Source organism: Lepeophtheirus salmonis, chromosome 9, assembly GCF_016086655.4.
Source record: "Lepeophtheirus salmonis chromosome 9, UVic_Lsal_1.4, whole genome shotgun sequence".
NCBI classification, from domain to species: Eukaryota; Metazoa; Arthropoda; class Copepoda; order Siphonostomatoida; family Caligidae; genus Lepeophtheirus; species Lepeophtheirus salmonis.
Genome location: NC_052139.2, coordinates 11,680,379 through 11,694,181, shown reverse-complemented (window position 1 = coordinate 11,694,181; position 13,803 = coordinate 11,680,379).

The window sequence follows — 13,803 nt, the reverse complement described above, 5'->3', positions numbered from 1 at the left end:
GATCAACATTAAATTATAATCGTATGTAATTCAGCTATAATTGATTGTGTGAAAGTAGTTTTCGTTTATGAATAATATATCAAGGTTAATCATAATCTACGAGTATTTGGGATGGGGGTTCCTTCTACATCAAATAAACAAAGCATCAATTCTATGAATATCTGATAAATGAAAAAAAATCACTACTACTTGTGTGTGTGTACGAAGATAAATTCTTGAGCTCTAATCCCATAACGAACAACTGGAGAATGAAAATAAAGAATTAAAGATGGCGTCAATTACATCAGAGGAATTATCGTTGGGGTCACTATGACGCACCAAGAATTGCACAACGTTAACGAATACTCTATTTTACTATATTCTTCACTTGGCAGGGCCCTTCTTATTCTTTTTCATGGGCCTCAACCAATAGAATTTAACCTCTAAATTTAACAGCACGAGTAAGAGATCCCTGGACTTAAACTCCAAATAACTTAACGTTAACGCAGAGGGTGAGTCCTCTCATTGCTTCCAAAGATATATCCAAGAGTATATATACAGTTATTTTCTATATGAGTAAAGCAAACTGTGTCTATTCTTTGAAGTCTAACTTGTGTCAGAGAGCGGGAATGGCTTTTTCTAATTGACAATCTGAGTAATATTTTTCGATACACAAAAGATGTATATCTTGACAAACATATAAAATAAAAAACTATCAGTACGAAAACGAAGCTCATATTGTAAGCAATTTACTCCATGTCTTTGATTGATTTTGCAAAACAATGCTTTGAATATTTTTTTTGTAATATTCAGAGGTAACACATTCCATAACTTTCTCGTATTTTGCGGGGAATCCTTCATGTTTCTTTACTTTTTCTTTTGGAACTTTTACGTTCCCTTTTAACTCTGATCTTATCTGAACCATGGAATCTTTCACATCCCATTTGATTTTTGAGCTCTTCCTTGTTATTAAAATTAAGGAGTCTGTAAACGTTATCTAAGCGTCTCTTCAGCAGAAAGTTGATATTTTCCAAGATTTCTTCAATTTTGATTTGATCCACTTTTCTTTTTCCACAAGTAATTTGAATCAAGTTGTTATATTTGACTTTTATTGTTGGCATTTATGATTTTGCTAGATCTGGAAAGCTTTTTCGTGTCCATTTGGTGACGGCCAGTCCATAACTTATCTTAGAATTAAATATGACTTCCCCTGCCATACAGAGCTCTCTTTGTAGTTGGATCTCTTTCAGACGTCTGATAATGAAAAATCTTGCATTTAATGAATTTGGGGTTTGTTCACTTTGAAATCATCGGATTTATTTAGCCCCAATAGTTTGGCATGATCCTTTTCTGTCACCAAATTATTTTCAACTTTTATAGCAATTGGATTATTTTGAGGTTTGTAATTAATTAAAAACTCTGTCTTCTGTGGGTGGACGAAAGGCTTGTTTCCTTCCTCTAATGGCGGGTTGCAGCTGATCTGATACAAGGTCATGATTGCTAAGCTTCTTTTTCCCCAAACATTCTTCAAATTGTAAGGGTGACCACGTTCAGTTTTTCTTTTATTTTTACATACAGCTAGGATTCTTTTGCATATTGCCTACTTTTTTCATAAAACAAAATTGAAAGCAGAAAGGACAACGCGCTACACAGAGTAAATTATGAAGAGGATCTTATTATTTTATGAATCAAGAAAAGATCAAGAAAAAAAAACCCTTATAATATTTAAGTACCTCATAGTAAATGTTGTAATAACATTATTATAAAAAATAAAAACTTGTTATAAGTGGACTTTGAATAGTATTTGTAAAAGTAAATTATTGTAGCTGCAATTTGTTGCTATATGTATTTATTTGTTTTGTTTATTTATATATATATTCTAACTCGTATTTTAAGACCGACAATACTAAATAAGATCTTTGAACAATATACTTATAAAATAAATTTATACACACAAGGGAGAGAAAAAAAACTTTGGATTCCAGAAAGTAATTTATGTTTAGTTGAGGTAATATATAACTTAATTGCGCATTGGATTGTGGCGTAACTTTTGCAGAAGTCAAAAAGAATGTTTGTTATTTGTTTTTACCAAACATTTGGGTATATAAAATAAACACTGAGTAGAATAAATTACATAATTACTTTATTCGTTTAAGTATTTAATTAATTATGACCCATATCACATTCAATGCAAAGATGTAAGAAGACACTTTTCTGTATAAATACATTTGTATGTTTATCTTTGTTTCAAAGTAAATCTATTTCAATGATAATCAATTTAAATGCCAGTCAAACCAGTGCATGTGGACTAAACACATAATGTACGCTTAATGTCAAATACCTACATAAATATACATATTTAAAACCAAAAAATATAAAAAACTTAATAAATGCCTAACAAGGTACTAAGCAATCTTCAACATGTCTCAGAAGCAGTCAACATTATGCAAATAACAAAAAGAGAGACTTAAAATTAACTAATTTGTAGATATTTTTGTTTGTCAAACAGACTGGCTGTGCATAAACTCATCTCTGAATTGGTTCCAAGAGGATTGCCTGAGATGAAATTGACATTTGCTGAAAATTCCCTGCACTCATCATATTAGGTTCAGTAAAAAGTTCGGAGCATTTTTCACTAGATGTCTTTCGTGAGCTATACGTATCTCACGATTAATACATTCTATCAAAAAAGCTTCATGTATAATTAAAAGTTATGCGTACACTTAAAAAAAGTTCAATAACAGTATTGTGTTTGGTGAAGCCAGTTGTGATTTACGGCGTTTGATACTTACTTCAGTGTCACTAAGACCAGGGTAAAAAGACGGAGAAGGCGGCCAAAAAAAATGGTGCTGTTTATGTACCCAATTCATTATCAAATACAACAGCCAAGTGGTGGTTCCAACGATTCTGTTCTGATAATATGGACGTCGAAAATGACGATTAAATAATGTAAATCGTCGAAAAGGACCGTCCTGTGAGCACTAATTCAATTGCCCAGGAACGGTCAGAAAACCGTTTGGAACCATATAAATCGGATAATCTTTACTATATTAATTTTTTTGTCAGAATCGTACAAAAAAAAAAACCCAGAACTTTTTATTTCTCGTATTATATATATAGTGAATCATCTACATATTTAACCTAACTACAGATGGGACTGACTCATTTAAAGATCCTTTGATAATTTTCCTATCTGCAAACTAACTGTAGATTAAACCCTTAAAGTTGGCATAGTAAAAAAGTAGGAGTGATCTTTTAAAGCTATTGAAGTGGTAGTGATGGTTTCTAATCTGCCTCGAGGCCCAAGTGAATACTGTACAACCCGTTGAACTGGAGCATAGGCATGCAGTTCTTTGAAGTTACAGTTTGTTTGTTTTTTTTTTTTTTTTAGTTTGCTAATTACAAACTATAAAGTAAATTTTCCTTTAACATTTCTGTATTCTCATAAAAGACAGAGAGTCACAATGAAGATTTAGTGCAGAGTACAATTGCAAGTCGTTGTTGGACTCAGAGTAAAATTGGGCTCACCCATCTAAGGATCCGTAGATATTTTTCCAATCTGCAAAAATACCGTTGAACAAAGATTGCGACTTGAAGCTGTCATAGTTAAAAAGTATTTGGAAATTAGGAGAAATTTATAGCGGCGTCGGTAATTTTTAATCTGCCTCGAGACACCCGAATTTGTACTACACAACCCGTTGATCTGTAGCATAGGCAATTCTGTAGTTATTTGACGTGATGGTGATAGTTTTTGTACAGTCTAGGGATAATACGGTTATCTTACACAAATGGGCATGATCTTTGTCTACTTAAATTAGATTATAAACAAAGCAGCATTGAGTTGTGCCGTTTTGCGGAAGTTAGTTAGAACATTAACTTCCACTATTGATAATATTATTTAGTATATAATATAGTTATGTTATTCGCATAAATGTCGCTGTGAAAAAAAAAAATGTTACGTCACCAAGATATAGAATGTCACTCCATCATGTGGGTAATATATTTTTTTATTTTCCTCATGCCCAATAGTGCTTGTAGTGCAATTGGGGAAATTATTATTTTTTTGCGTCCAGCTGCAGATAGGATAAATCCCAATAGGTTCTAAATGAGTCCGACGCATTTGTAGACGAGACCATTTGAATCACTATAAATGGAGTTTAATTGCTGGCAATTTTTCGCAGTAGGCAATTTTCAAAACGAATTATGACGTATTGAAAATAATTTATCCATTCTTTCTTTTTACAAAAAACTAAATTGTAGCTATTTTTGATATTTTTTTTTCTTGTTAAATAAATTAAAAATACATGATTTTATTAGTGAAATATAAAACCATATAAACATAAAGCATGTAATGATTATATTTACGGGTTTTTTTTTTGTTTTATATTTTTTATTTTTGTTTAATCTGAGAAATCTTGTTTAGTAACGAAACATATATACATAAGTATTAGTGTTGGGGTTCAGGCCAAAAATCCTAGACCATTATGATATAAGTGAACTGAATTAATTTGCTCCTTTGAAGAAGTTCAGCCTGGATCGGCCTCAAAGAAAACATCGATCTAGATTGGTTGCAAGACAAATTTGTCTTGCAAAATATCAATCTGGATCGCTTTCCTTTAATATTCGGTCTAGACCGACTCTACAGATGAGTTGTTGATGACGTCAAGTGTGTTTCAAAGTAGTGAGAATCCATATACAATAACATCATAAATCATATTTCTACTCCTCATAAATCCGGATCGGAAAGATTAGATTGAAACCGAAAAAAATCTATCAATATATTGAGACCTAAAAAATCAGTTATCGATTTTGAAAACGATAAGATTTCGATCAATGCTCTAAGATCATGTCTGAACCAAAATATTTGTTCAAATCACTCTAAAAAAAGCACTTAAGACCGAACTGAATATAGTTCGGTTCGGGAACAGATCTCAACACTAATATGTTCCAATGTTTTTTTTAGATGTTAGAAGTCATATTTATAATATATAGTAAAAGAAATACGATTTACGAGTGACCCCCTTCCATGGAAAAAATATAGAATCAGTACATAAAGATCCACAATTGCATTTTGGAATGAAATGTGTGTATCTAAAGACGAATATATGGTTAACATAAGTGTATACCTTATACCTACAACTTATGCACCTATAATCATTCAAGATCCTGTATGAGTCCAAATAAAATATTCATAATTGTAATGTCTATGTTTTTGTATATACATAGTAGAAGAAGACCGTGGTAAATGTACAGTTCATTACTGTGAGAAGAAAATTTAAGAGAGCTTACAGGAAGTGGGCAATAAATTATCACATGAGGAACAAATAAAAAAAATACAATTTTAGATAATACTAAGCCTTAAAAAAATCTCCCATTCTCTCCTTGTTGTTGAAAAAATCCTTAGAGACAAAATACCAAATTATCACAAAGTCAATTTGGGGGACTTTTAAAACATGAAATCAAGTCTAAACATGTTACTTTAAAACTTTACTCCTTTATTCTTCCATTTATGTCCTAAAAAGAAGTTAACAAAGCTGTATTTAAATAATTAAACCTTTTAATAACATCCACTATAATTAAATACTTTTGAATCTAATTTATATTTGAGTAAAGTATAATTGCTCTGCATTTTCTTCAACATGAGGATGACCTTTATTGTATTATAATTACTATTTTTAAAGATATAGTACGTTGTAGAGTTTATGACTCATTTTTTGTTCAAATAGATATGTAGTAAACCGTGTAAATACTTATATACAACGTGCAACTTTCAAAGCTATTGATTTTGAGGAAGATTCTAGTAAAATTCAATATATTTGATAATTGAATTAGAACTCATTAAACTATAATGGATATTACTATCATTTTTTTATAAAAGGCAACAAATGCTTGACTAGGAGGTCTACCTTATTTGTATTATTAATTATGTTTGGATCAAATTTCTTTGATACTTTTGGTAACTATTGATTTCATAGACAATTTGATGGTACGCCAAATTTAAGGTACGAAATGCGATTTGTAACAGACAGTTCGCAGTACGAAACATACTCTTATTGATTTACTTATTGGGGGTCTTTAAAAAAATTAATTAGTGATATTAACATTTGGTAATATTATTAGTGTGTAATTTTCAAAACATTATTTACCTGGAAAGAAAACTTCTTTCCGTTATATATATTATTATCAATAATTTAAGGCCTTTGACAAAGGAAATTATTTTTCATAAAAAGAGGAGTTTATCTACATTTTTTGCCAGTTGTCGAAAATATTGAACGGCAGTGGTTTAGCTGTACCTTCCATTGCAGACTATTCGTATCAAAAAATGATCCATTCTGTTTCAAGTAATGCATATTTGCCTTCGAAATTATTTAGAAATTTTAATGAGCATTCTAAATATATTTTTAACAAAAAGTTAATGAAAATTAGAATAACGATGGTTTAGCATCTTCTTTTGCAGACTGATGGTATCAAAAATGATCCCATGATATGGTTGTGTATATAAACAGGTAAACATTGGTGGATCAAAAATGATTACACTCGTAGCATAACCCATTGTAAGATAATAATAAAGTATAAGGTTTAGGGAGTACATTTTCAATAAAATGAAATACATTTTAGAGGGCTAGCATTTGAACATTTAATATAATTTTACGGCAAAGTCAAAATGGTATCAGAGGCTTCAAAATGACCAAGTTTTACCCAAACATACTATTTGGTATTTTCCATTCCAAAAATGCTAAAAGAAGCCTGAAACTTTGCTCAAGTCAATTTTTTTGATTTTCTTCAGGATAAAAGTACTTTGTGCAGGGGAAAACCAAATATTACCTTGAAAATGGAACACTTGGGACATTCTAATATACATAGGTATATGCGAGTATATATATGTCATTGCAAATTAATGGAACTACAGGTGCGTGGAGTAGCATTTTGGTGTTTTAACCCTAAAAGGTAATATTAATAGCAATGAAAAAAAATAAGGTAACTCGTTAAAATATAAATAAGAACTAAATAATATAGAAAAGAAAATAATCTAAAAGATGAAACCCTCATTTATTTATTTTACAGACCATTATATCAATCTATGTTATGTATTTTTGTACACATGAAGGATATTCACTCCTTTAAATGAAAAAGTGAACTCTTTTTCTTGTTTTTTTTTTTTAATATTTAATTTGTGTTGTTTGACTAGACATTTTCACAATTAATTTATGACTTTTGAATGTACTAGGTTTAAGCTTTGATATAGTTCCGAGAATTAAAAGCATTTAGACGATTTACCAAGTTATTCCATGGATACTTAGAGACAAACTATACCAGCAAAGTGTATAAAACATGTCCTAAAAAGTAGGAATGATTTTATCTAAAAAAATTGCTGCTGTTATTATTTAATTCTTGAAAGCAGAACATCTAAGTAAAAAGTAAAAACTAGTACGTGTGAACATGAAAGAGGAAGAGTAACTATGAAGGTTTGCTCGGGAGTTCTTAGTATATTATAAGTCCTTGTTGGACCCGGAGTATAATTGAAGATCGACATCGGAGTAATTAAAGCCTATATACGGAGTGGGATTTATTGCTATTTCCTTCCTCTCGGGGTAGGGCTTGTTTTTTTGATATTTTTTGAAAAACATCATAAAATTCACACTCTAACGCAATATTTTCTCCTCTAATCTTCGATGTAGACCCCTATTGCGTCCACTATGGCCTCAAGACACCTCCTGAGGGTTGGTACGTCTTCCTTATACATCCTTTGGACATCTCGACCCAGTTTTCGTTTACGGTGGCCATCATGGGTTCGATGTTTTCGTGCCTAAGGGTACCTGCCCTCCACTCTATATGCAACCAGAAGGTGTAGTGTAAAGTTTGGTTTCGGTTGAATATGAGGGCTATATTTCTCGGCCCAGAAATTAATGTTTTTGCTCAACTATCATTGAGATGCTTGGCAGTTTGGACAGGACCACATTATCATACGGGAAAGTAAGCCTAAACCCACGAGAGAAAGTAATCCTCAAATTTTATTTCCTGCATCAAGGAGCGTGCAGATCTTCAGACGGCATTTTCTTCATAACTTAAAAAATATAAGCTAATGAAATTTCTACACTGTGTAATGAAATATTCAACGTACCTAACTTAATTTATGTCTGTCTCTGAAAAACTCAACGGATCCTCTCAATTTACCAATAACCTATTGATTAGATGTCAGTGTCATACGATCAGTACCCATACGATCGTCTCACTAGACTTATCCACCAACACTCGCCTTAAGGATCTATTTTCTATTTTTCTGATAAAACGAAAAGAACAGTTTCTAGCTTCATGTTCTCTTTTTTTTTAAGTAGAGTTATAGTTATTGAAAATAAAAATGAAGAAGGTTATCTTAAATATTATAGGAATCATTGGCACGTCCAAAATGACCTAAGAGACCTCAAGCTTTACCAACGTCATTCTTTTTTATGTATCCAGCAGAAAATGTCTTTTTTCAGGGGAAAAAAATATTAAACTAAAAAATGGGACTGTCTAATTAATTTGTACATTATTTTTATTCGATTTTATTATACCTAGGGAGATATTTATTTAAATGCCTTTAGCATAGTTTCGATTTATATATAAAAATAAATAGATAGCTATATCCACTTTAATGACTTTTCTACACAATATTTGCAAAACCAGACGACTCTTTACCTCCCAAGATGAAGAATTACGCGATGATCATAATTTGAGATTAATCTTCCACAAACATATTTAGTTTTTAACTACACTCTCGGTGATATTTTATCAATAATATAATGAAGTTTCATAACAATACATAGAAAATAAAGAATATGAGTTCTTTATCGAAATTGTATGCCTACAAAAACTTTTGTAAAGTACTGCATTTAATTATTTTATTTATTTATCCAGTCTGGATAAAGAAAACTACTAACTTCTGCGGAAAAGTAAACTATATTCGAAGTAAAAATGAACACAACTTTTGGGTATCTTTAAGTAAATAAGTAATTTTAATTTTCCTTATTTCGAGGCAGCCAGTGTTTGATTCGATCCTGCTTTTGACAGATAATCGATTGAAAAGTAATTTAAAATGAATTTATAAATAAATATCCGGAACAAAAATGCTGGCGCCAATTTACGATTTCTACCTAAAAAAAGGAAGAATCTTGATGTGAGTTTTTATTCTCATGAATTCCTACGAAGTTGATATCAAAAAAGGGATCACAAAGTTTACCCTTAGCATATTACCAGATTCTATATTATCACAACGGAATCTTTGGATCACGACTTTTTGGTTGCATTCGAAACTGTATTGGGTCCATAAACAGTATAAAAAAAGTTTGGGGCATACTCGGCTTTTTCACCTTGGTCACACTGATACTGAAGAATATATCTAATTTTGTCTTTTTTTATTTCCATTATGAAACGCTGCGACACACAACTGGCTTCACCAAACACAAAGCTATAAACTTTTACTAAGTGTACGCTTAACCTTTAAGCATACTTTAAGCTTTTCTTTTATGCATTTTATTAATCGTGAGACATAGCTCACTGAAGATATCCAGAAAAACGCTTATAACTCTTTACTGAACCTAATATTAATAAAAGAGTATTTTATTGTATTTCAATTTTTTATATCCGGATTTGTCTGTATAAGCTTCCTTTTTACAGTTCCATGTATGAAAATTGAAAATACAATATTCAACTTTGATAAAGTTTTGAACTATTTATTCTTCATTGCAAATTTTGTACCTTAACAAAAAATGAGATCCAATACAAGGCACTTATTAGTACAAATCACTAGTGTTGTATCAGTCCTTATTTATTGCGTCCAGTCCAGTTTTCAGACTGTTCCTATTAGTCCTTAGGACCCGTCCTTAAGAATGTCAGTACTATAACTAAATAAAAAAGAATAAATATACTAGAGTGACGTCGTGAAGGACCGAACTTTATAAATTTTAAAAAGGATATGGAGGAATGAACTGTACAAGATTAAGCTGGATAGGACTGCAGTTTTCATCCCTAAATAAAAACCAACAGCAGGGGTGTTGGCTGGAGGAACTGAAGCCCCTCCCTCCAAATTAACTTTTTGCCTCTTACTAGAACTTTTTTTTTGTTAATCGGGCAATTTTTTGTTGCAGGGCAAATAATTGATACTTGAAATTCAATTTTGGAAATTTTTTTTGCAAAAAATTTAATCTTGTGTGAATAGCTGTAGATTTTTGATTTTTTTTTTTTGCTCTGGACAAAATTACTCGTTGAAGATTGCCCTGGAGAAATTGCCTTGGAAAAATTTCACTTACTTATATTTTCTCCAGGGCCTTCTTCCACATTCAGTTTTTCCAAGGGCAGTTTTCCTAGTACCATAAAATCCTGCTAATGGCCCGGCAAGAAGCACTACGATTAACAATCCAACAAATGAATATTTAATCATAACTTCATTCTCTAACGTCATAAAACAATATTAATTTTGAATCTTTTCCGAATGTATAGCTGAAAATATTAAATAAATTATTTAAATTGGAGAAAGAAATAAGAATACTCCAAGGGATTTCATTATGTCTTTATTTTTTATTTATATAATAAACAGTATATGATTGGATGGATTTAATGTATTAGCATTTGTTATACAAATATTACTAAACAGTGATTTATAAATTTGATTTTATAATAAGATTAAAATGTGAGGTGGTAAAAAAGAGGGGGGGGCGGGAGGCCTAGAGTAATCAAGTCTGTCTCAAGGTGTGATCATTTATCAAGTAGTTAAAAAAAGCTATACTATCTCTTTTGGTGGTATTTTAAATGCACAAAGAAGATCTAACAAAAAAAAAAACTCATATCTAATGAGACATTCATATACCCATTAACTTCATAAATCTGCATTGTTTAGAGAAAGTTAAAAGACTCCAAATTCATCTTGTAATAAATAAAAATAGATCTGTGAATTAAAGTAAAAGATTGAAACTACTGGTGAAAACAATTAACGAGGAATTTGAAACACTTATTTTTAATTTTTACTCTTTCTTATCAGGTTATTTATTATTTTACTATGGGGGGTCCCCGGCCCTGACGAGAAGAATCTTGTCAAATTTGTCGAAAAGAAAAAGATTTTGTCAATTATTTTTTTTGTTAAAATTAACTAGTTTTTTAAATTTACTATTTATAAACAAATATCCTCTCAAAATTGTCAAAGATTTTTCAAAAAGGCCAAATCACAACCCTACATGTAAAAGTTTTTATAATTTTTTTCTTTTTTACAAAAGTTTTTAAAAGTGAAAAAATGAAATTTCTTAGTAAATTAAATATTTTTAGTATTGTTGAGACTTGGCTCAAGATAGAACTTCTTTTTTTTCCGTTTTTTAGTGAATTTTTCCCAGACCAGATTTTTAGACTAAATACAAAAACTTATTTTTCCTTAAAGTTATTTCATTTGCAGTTACTCGTTCATTGATTTCACAATTAACATTTTTGTTTTAAATAAGTCATTGGCATTGTTTTTTATTAAAAATGTAAAATTGAATAAGAAATGTATACTTTTGAACTTCAAATCTTATAGTATATATTCATAAAAAGATAAAAAACTTAACCACATACTTTATTTTAGTTTTTTTGATGAAAAAAAAAACACTTTGTGGAAAACCAATTAAAATCTTGTGAATTGATTATGTGTTTATCTAAAATAACTATTTATTATAAATTGCTCTAGTTTGACAGATACGAATATTATTAGTTATACGTAAAAATACTTTTTTTTTATATTGATCACTTTTAAAAATTAGAGCGAGATGTTCAAACTTTAAAAGTAGAATAACGATGAAATATATGTAGTAAACTAACATTAGAACGACATTTGTGATACCATTTTGACTTTTTGTAAGATATTATCTAATTTTCAAACCCTAGTCTTTCAAAAAAACTATTTTTATAAAGTATTTTTAACTATACTAAAACAGTTTATACTACCTCAGTGGAAACAATTTTTATAAAGTATTGCGCTTTCTCTTTTCAGTCGTGAATTATTGTGCATGGAGTATGGATGTCTCAAATAAAGAAATTTGCAATATTTTACATTTTTACTACCTGAAAGGGAAAAAGGCGTCGAAAAGTACAGAGATAACTTGTGATGTATACGGGGCTAATATTCTTTCGGTTCGTGTTGCACAATAGTAGTTCGAGCAATTTTGTTCTGATGTGGTGGAGGTGAATGATACATTACGGACGAAAATGTCGAAAAAATTATAGAAAATATGGAGAAGGCCTTCATGGTAGAAGTCGTAGCATCCCCCAGGAGCTGAACATCGATCATATAACCAAATGAAGAAATATAGATACAAAAAAACTCGAATAGAAGAACAATCATGTTTCACCAATACAATACAAGGCTACACACATCTTTGATGACGCGCCGGAGCCGGAAGCTCCAAGAGATGGGATGGAAAGTTCTTATACATCCACCCTACAGTCCAGACCTGGAACCAAGTGACTACCACCTGTTCCTGTCTATAGGTAACGCGCTTGGAGTACAAATTTGGCCTCAATAGAGGCCTGTGAAAATTGTTTGTCTGAGTTTGTGACACTAGGGCCAAGGGTTTCTACAAGAAGGGAATTATGAACTTAAAGGTGTCATACTTAGAGTCAATCAGATGATTATAAAACTTGAAATAAAGCGAAAAATACGAAATTACTTTTTCCTCAACCTATTAGTTAGATAATACTTAATTTAACTATATTATACAAAAGATACTAAAACATCGGTAGAAATTAGTCTAAGCCCAAATGACTTAGGACCAAACTGGGAAAAAATTGGTCTTTGACACTGATAAATACGTATGTGACAGTCAATTTTATTTCTCCTTTCCCCCTCCCCTTTTAAATATGTAAATAATAAATTTATAAAAGACAGGATGCAGTGCTGCTTTTCATTTCATGTTGACATTTAAAGCTCGCATGCACTATTAAATTGTCTCGTCAAAATCTGTCACGAATTTGATTTCACTATTTTTTCTCGTTTCTCTCAATATTTTGATTTATGTAGATACATATTATTTCTAATACATTAAATTAAAATTGTTGTTGCATGTACAATATATTCATTTATTTATTGTATATTTATAAATATAAAAGGCCGTTTTTAATCAAATTTAAATTAATTATTAAATGTAACGTGTAAAAGCAAGCTAGAATTGTTTTCCTGAAAATCGATCAGTAAGCTCAAATAAGAGTTTAAATTTTATTGCATATAATAAATAAATATTATAGCAGGTTTGCCCGGCGTTGACATTAAGAAATGGAAATTCATAATGAACTCTTCTGCTTCCTATAAAACAAAAAATAAAGAGTATAAGAAATTAAAAATTATTCTTGTTGCATGTTGGAATATATCTTTAGACACTTAAAAAAAAAGGAAATTAGAAGAAAAAATATTCAAGTTGAATAAACAACAGTCAAAAATCCACCGTCTACTTTTTGTAACCTTATCTTCTTCTATAAAAAGGTGCAACTTGCAGTGGGAATAATTCTTAGAACTTTTAAGGGTTTATTTTTTGTTTATAGTATTCGTTTGTTAGTAAAAAAGTTTGTTTTTAGAAAAATGCTATTTTAAAGCCCCCATAGCCTTGAAAGCAAAAAAAAAAAAGGCTACCAAAACCATATCTTAAGCATTCAAACCCTACATGAAAAATGTCATCAAAATCAATTGATTGGTTTGCCTGCGACTCCGGAAAATCAACACAACCACAGATATTTGCATTTAATATATTGATCAAAAATGTGGCAAAACACCTCTAAAAAATTATATATATGAAGTGTCAACATAAGAAAAGGCTGTAATTGTTTTCA